Source organism: Vombatus ursinus, unplaced genomic scaffold, assembly GCF_900497805.2.
Source record: "Vombatus ursinus unplaced genomic scaffold, bare-nosed wombat genome assembly UNPS02007284.1, whole genome shotgun sequence".
NCBI lineage: Eukaryota > Metazoa > Chordata > Mammalia > Diprotodontia > Vombatidae > Vombatus > Vombatus ursinus.
The window spans coordinates 16,175,184-16,182,860 of NW_020947062.1; positions in this window are offsets into that span (position 1 = coordinate 16,175,184).

Sequence of the window (7,677 nt, forward strand, 5' to 3'; positions counted from 1 at the left end):
GATGAAAGTCCTCATCTGGAGAGAGAAACCTCTATAAAAAAATGATTCATTTATTTTTCATTCATTCGACCATTATCCAGTTGACATCCAAGCCAGACATTGGTCTCCTGGCTGCACCATGAATAAGACACTCCACATCTTGGCTCTGGGCCAGTGTTGGGAGGTACAGAGAAGTGGAATGACTTGCCTGAGGTCCAAACCATGTCCATGTACCAACAATGTCCCCCATGCCTGGAATGCTCTCCCTCCTCTGTTCCCACTATTGACCTCCCTGGCCCAATCTCCTACTGAAAGCCTTCCCTCACCCCTCATTATTCCAGTGCTTGCCCTCTTTTAATTATTTCTTATTCCTGTGTATGACTTGCTTTGTATATATTTGTTTGCATGTAATTTCTTCCATTAAATCATAAGCTCCTTGAGGGCAGGGACTGTTTTTTAAATCTTTTGGTAATCCCAGCACTTAACACAGTGCCTGGAACATAGTAGGTGCTCAATAAATGTTTATTGAATGAATGAATTATTGAGTACCAACTGTGTGCAGAACGCCATTGTTCAGTTCTTCAGTAGCGTCCAAATCTTCATGACCCTGCAGACCATAGCACACCAATACTGTCCATGGGAGTTGCTTTTTTTTTTTTTTTTTTTGGCGAGGCAATTGGGGTTAAGTGACTTGCCCAGGGTCACACAGCTAGTGAGTGTTATGTGTCTGAGGCTGAATTTGAACCCAGGTCCTCCTGACTCCAAGGCTGGAGCTCCATCTACTGTGTCACCTAGCTGCCCCTATGGGATTTTCTTGACAAAAATACTGGAGTGGTTTGATATTTCCTTCTCCAGTGGATTAAGGCAAACAGAGGTTGAGTGACTTGCTCAGGGTCGCATAGCTAGTAAGTGTGTAAGGCCAGATTGAATTCAGGTCTTTTGACTCCAAGCCCAGAGGTCTCTTCACTGAGCCACCCAACTGCCTTCTGTGCCATGCTAAGAGCCAAAGCATTGCTTAGCATTTTTGTATTTGCCTAACACCTTTGTTCTGAAATATTCCTAGTATTTGATGGACAGAATTCTTTTTCAGGTATCTGGAAAATGTTCCCGTCAGGTACTGGATCTTTCAGGTCAAAGCAACTGAAACTCAGAGACATTTTTCATGTCATACAGGTTTTCATCCCCATCAGCTGAGCTGAGCTCATTTTTTTCATTGCAAAATTTTGGAGTTAGATTTCCTAATTTTCAGTACAGGTCACATGCTACCACATCACACCTGAGGAAGTGCAGACATTGATTTAAAACTTCTGTTTTGTGTAGATTCTTTTTTTTTTTAGGCAATTGGGGTTAAATGACTTGCCCAGGGTCACACAACTACTAAGTGTCAAGTGTTTGGTCTGAGGCCGGATTTGAACTCAGGTCCTCTTGACTTCAGGGCCAGTGCTCTATCCACTGAACCACCTAGCTGCACCTGTGTAGATTCTTTTCAAGACATTTTTATAGAGGCAGAAAAGGTTTCTAGCATAATAACAATCTCTAACATTTATGTCATGCTCTAAATTTTCCAAAGCACTTTACATACATTTTTTATCTCATTTAATTTTCACAGCATCCCTGAGAGGTAGGAATGCTAGGTATTATTGTCCTCATATTACAGATGAGGAAACTAAGGCACAGAGAAGTTTAAGGCCTTCTTTGTGGTCCCACAGGGAGTGTGAGGAGCACGGGTTGTGCCCAGGTCTTGTCATATTTCATGGTCAGTTTTTTTTTTAAATATAACATTCTGATTCTCAAGAATCAGTCCCTTTTTTCAGTTAATACAATTGAGGCTGCTAGTCTTGGGGAGAGAAAGTTGGAAGATGAGTGATTGTCTCCACCAAAAACAGGACAAGGAATAAAGTTCAATTATGGAGCAAGGGGTTTGAGTTAGACATTACAAAGAAGACAGTCATGACCAAGTCTGATGGAAAAGAGAACAGATTTCTTTTTGAAAAGGTCTGAGTTCAATTCTGACTACAGATAGCAATAGATTAGAGATTTCTTGTCATTATTGCCAGGATCTGGCCTTTACACATAATTTGCTCAGCTTTATAGAAAGTTTATGACACCCCTTCTCTAAATACAATCTCTGTCTTCTCCCTTTTCCTGTATCTGTCTCTCTGTTTCTCTTCCTTTGCCTGTCTCTATCTCTTTCTGTCTCTGTGTCTCTGTGTGTGTCTCTCTCACAAGGTGTGTGTGTGTGTGTGTGTGTGTGTGTGCACATGTCTGTACATTCACATGCACACCCTTATAAACACATACGCTTTTAAAAGTGATGTCTGGACTTTAGGGACTGAGTAAGGAGAGCTCAGACAGCTTTTTTTTTTCTTAGTGAGAGGGCTGCTAAAAGAGTAGTTATAGTAGAGAATAGGAGAGCCTAGGGGTCAGTGTAACTAACAGTAGGACAGCTCAGTAATTTTATAGATGGAGAAGCTGAAGCTGAAAAGAGGAAAGTTTTTCGACCTTAGGTAATTTCTTCTACCTGTCTAGACATCAATTTCATCATCTGGGAAATGAAGGACATATTCTAGGTGAGTAAGAAGCATATGGAATAAGGAATAGAGTGCTGGACTCGGAGTCAGCAGGGCCTGGGTTCAAATCTCATCTTTAACACTAATGGCATGACTGAGCAATGCATATAACTTCTCTGGGCCTCAGTTTCCTTATCTGAAAAATAAGGGGGTTGAACTAGATTGCCTCCATTGGCCCATCCAGCTGTAGATCTATGACCCTCTGATCATCTGTAGAGATCACCTGATCTCTACAGACTCTTCTAGTTCTGACATTTTATAATTCTAAAAACTGAGGTATTCCTGCAGGCAAAGATTGACCCCCCAAACCAGCAGAATAACTCCAAAGCATAGCTGTCTGAAAAAGAATGATTTCTGTGATCTCTTTCTTAGACCAAGATGAGATGTCTGAGCTTCTAAAGGTTGGTGTTATGAAAGCAGATTACCCCAATTTTTCCAACATGAAAAAGAAATATTCTTACGTTCACAGAAAGCTGGCTGCTGAATTTTCAATGCAAGTCCTATAGAGAATGCATTTCAGATATATCAGATCAGCAGTTTCCCTGCTTTGTTTTGATTTATTCTTTCTCAGTTCTTTTTTGCCTTTGTTAATCAATGAGAGCAGCAGTAATTTTAAAGTAGGGAGTAATACCACCAGGTCCTATTTGAATAGCACTCCTTTGCAAAATAAACACATTCTCTCATTTGATCCTCACAACAACCCTAAGAGGCAAGGCAAGGATTTGAAACCCTATTTTGTAGATGAGGAGAAGAGAATGAAAAATGGCTTGCCCAAGGTCACTTAGTCAACTTAGTAGTGGTGGAGTTTGAACTAAGCTCCCCTGACTCCCAATCCAGGACATTTCCCACAGTCCCAGGTTTCCTCCCAGAAACAGAAGAAGACCATTTTCTCTGAGTCTAGAAAGGAGGAAAAGTTATATGGGGAGAAGGAAACAGGGAGAGGAATTAAGCTGAAGGAAAGAAGCAAGCTCAATTGAAGAGAGGGAGAAGAAGGAGCCCAAGGATCAACTTGATTAGGGAAGGGACCCAATGTCTTTTCTTCTCTTCCCTCAGTCAACTAACTAGCAGATGTTAAGTATAGCTCCAGAGTTGTCAATGAATGCACAATCCAATGACTTTTCCACAGTCATCATCCTCTTTGAATTTTCTGCAACCTTTGACACTGTTGATCATTCTCTCCTTCTTGATACTCTCTTCCCTCTAGGGTTTCAGGACACCCCTCTCTCCTGGTTCTCTTCCTACCTATCTGACCACTCCTTCTCATTTCCTTTGCTAGATCTTCATCTACATTATGCCTGCTAACAGTGGGGATTTCCCCAAGGTTCTATACTGGGCCCTCTTCTCTCTATATACTATTTCTTTTGGTGATCTCATCATCTCCTATGGTTTCAATGATCATCTCTATGCAGATGACTCTCAAATCCACTTGGCCAACGCTTACCTCTTTCCTGACCTCCAGTTTCACATCTCTAATTGCCTATTCAGTATCTCAAATTGGATAACCCATAGACATCTTAAAATAAACCTGTCTCAAACTGAACTCATTATTTCTCTCCCTAAACCTCCCTTCTTTCTAACTTTTCCTATTACGGTTGAGAGCACCACCATCCTTCCAGTCCTCCAAGCTTACAATCTAAGAGTCATCCTCAACTAGTCAATTTCCAGTCCAGTTGTTTCCACTTCCGTACCATCTCTTGCATATGCCCCCTTCTCTCCTCTGACACTGCTACGCCTTGGTTCAGGCCCTTTAATAAGGTAATCCTCATGTCTGCACTTTGTGATATTCTACTGATTGGTTTCACTACCTCAAGTCTCTTCTCACTTCAGTCCATCCTCCACTCAGCTGCCAGACTGATCTTCAAGTCTGACCATACCATTTCCCTATCTTCCTCCTATTCAGTAAACTCCAGTGGCTCCCTATTACCTCCAAGATCAAATATAAAATCCCTATTTGGAGTGCAGAGCTCTTCATAACCTGACCCTTCCTACCCTTTCAGTTTTCTTATAACTCTCCCCTCCTCAACATGCTCTATAATCCAGTGCCACTGGCCTCCTTATTGTTTCTTGTACATGATGCTCCATCTCCTAACTCTGGGCATATTCTCTGGCTGTCCCTCATGCCTGGAATGATCTCCCTCCTCGTCTCTGCCTCCTGGCTTCCCTGGTTTCCTTCAGATCTCAGCTTAAGTGTCACTTCTGCAAGAAGCCTTTCCTAGTCTTCCTCAATCTTCATGCCTTCCCTCTGAGATTATCCTCAATTTATCCTGTCTAAATCTTATTCATAATAGTTGTTTGCATGTCATCCTTTATACTGTCTGCTCCTTGAGAGCAGAGACTGGGTTGTTTTTTTTTGTTTTTGTTTTTGTTTTCTTTTTTGCCTTTCTTTGTATCCACAGCTCAGTGCCAGGCAATGAATAAACCCTAGTTGACTGACTGCCTTTTTTTAGAGGGATATTGAATGTTTTTATTTTTCAAATTTCCCCATCTGTAAAAAGGAGAGTTAGATTAGATGATCTCTAAGTCTTCTCTAGTTTCATGATCCTATAATTCTAAAACCATGGCACAAAGGACCCAGGTGATTTTGTAGGACATCACACTTATCTTGGCTGCCCTACAAGAAGTCTACAAAAACCTTTCCATCAAACAACAAAAGAACTGTCATGAGCTCCATACTTGTAGGCACATTGGCTCCAATGAACATATCAAAGGAAAATGCTATTAAAGGAATATAAAAATAACAGCTATCTGTTCTGCAAACAGACAAATCACAACCATTTGAACTTCTACCACATCCCATACTCAATACTTAAAGAAATTAATTCAGACTATTCACTGAAAGGTCAGATCCTGAAGCTGAAGCTTAAATATATTGGCCACATAATAAGAAGAGGAGACTCATTGGAAAAGACTCTGATGTTGGGAAAGATTGAAGACAAAAGGAGAAGGGGATGGCAGAGGGTGAGATGGATAGAGAGCGTCATGGAAACAACAAATATGAGCTTGAACAAACTTCAGGGGATAGTGGAGGATAGAAGGGCCTGGCATGTCCATGGGGTCATGAATGATTAGACAAAACTGAACAACAAACCATAGTCTTCTCATGTCCCATCCCCCATGAATATTACTTTGAGTCTCTGGATAAAGAATCTTTCCACAACAGGGGCTACTACCATCAAGTCGACTGTATTGCCATGAATCAGTGTAATCATTCTATTGGCTAGCTTGCCTGCCACTGTCCAATCAGCACCTGCCCAACTGATGCTGCCCTTTCCAGACACCCAATACTTTTCTTGGGTATGCTTATGCTAGCAGAGGAAAACTGACTGCTTTTCCTGATCCAGGGATGATTATATTTTTTCAGCAGGATATAACCCAAATCTATCCAGGGTTCATGTAATTCAAACAAGGTGGGACCCTAACCAGTCAGGGCTCATTCTGTAGACATCTATGCAGTTGTTTATCAGAAGAGAGATTTCCTGCCTTGTCTCATGTCCTGACCTAACATAAAATGGTAACAGCCTTTGATCTGTGCTAAGAGAACATTGGTCTAATTTTGAAATAATACATGCCAAAAGACTGTAAGGATGATAAGCTGTCTTTCTCATAAGATTTGTTGAGATTTGTTGTTTCCCTCCTGGCCTAGAGTTCAGCCCATTAGAAGGCAGAGTAGTACAGGGAAATGTGTACAGTAGTGTGAGAGGTCCTGGATTAAAATCCAGCATCTGACACTCACTATTTGTGTGACTTTAACCGCTCTGGGCCTCAGTTTCCTTATCTGTAAATGAGGGGGTTGTACTAGAAGGTACATTCTAATTCTAGATCTATAATCAGATAAGATATTTGGATTACAGTTTTAGACCCTGTATGACCAGTGGTTTGACAGAAAGATTTCTGAAGGCTTCCCTCAGGAGCAAGTCACTTATTTACGAGGGAAGCTATTTTGCATAGTAGATAACTAGCCTTAGAGCCAGGAAACCCGGGGTTCAAACCCCACCTCTGATACATACAGGCTGTGTGTCCTTGGGCAAATCACTTAACCTCTCAGTGCTCTAGGCAGCTCTCTTAAAACTTAATTTGTTTGTTTTACATGATTGCACATGTATAACCTATATCTAATTGCTTACCATCTCAGGGAGGAGGGAAGGGGAGGGAGGGATAGAATTTGGAAGTCAATACCTAAAAAAAATGTTAAAACAATTCTTTTAACATGCAATTGAGGGAAAAATAAAATATATATTTAAAAAAAGACTTAATTTGTAGACTAAGCTCCTTCTTGGGAGCTCTCTAACAGAAAATAAAATCTCAGGTACAGTTCCTAGCCTTATCTTTATCATTTTCACATAGTCTGATGACTACAGCTCTTCGCATTCAGGTCTGGGAGTCTGAATAAAGAAATCCAGAAGGAAAAAAAAAAGATAATCAGGGCAGGGGGTGACAAAAATTTGCTTGTACAGCCACACAGATTCTGTTGTTATCTTGTCAAAGCTCTGCCTTTCCTCTAGTCCACTCCCTGTGGTAATCCCCATCTGTTCCAGTAGGGCTCCATGCTTTACTTCTTTATTAGGGTGCCAGTAAGACCCTAACTGAGTCACAGCCCAGCACTCAATACATTTAGTCTCAGATGATTCAGATGTCAGTGATGATGGTTCTTGGGTTTATTCCACAGGGGTGGACAAGGCCAGAGTCGTTGCTAAAATTAATCTTGATATGTGCATCACCTCTTATACAATGGAGTGGCGGGGGGAGGTTGAGGGGGTTGACAGGGCTTTTGAGAGAATCACTTTCCATAACAGGAGGCAGTGGAAGGAAACAAAGAGAGAGCTCTCAGAAAATGAAGTCGTAAGTAGAAAAAATTACTTCTGGGATTTCAAGCAGCTTCATCATGGGTCCTGCCTAACTGCTGAGAAATCAGTCGATCTGGGAAAGTTTGTGGAAAACCAGCCACAAGCGATTGGGTCATTTGCCCCATGGTTCTGGGTGGAGAAATGAGATCAAGATAACAGACTTAGCTACTTTTATTTTCATATCAGAAGCAGAGAACAGGTAGAGTCACAAAACACTGGGCCACAGCTCCTTCCTGACTCAGAAAGGAGTCCTCAAAGGGCCGGGGAGCAGATAAGAAGCTAGT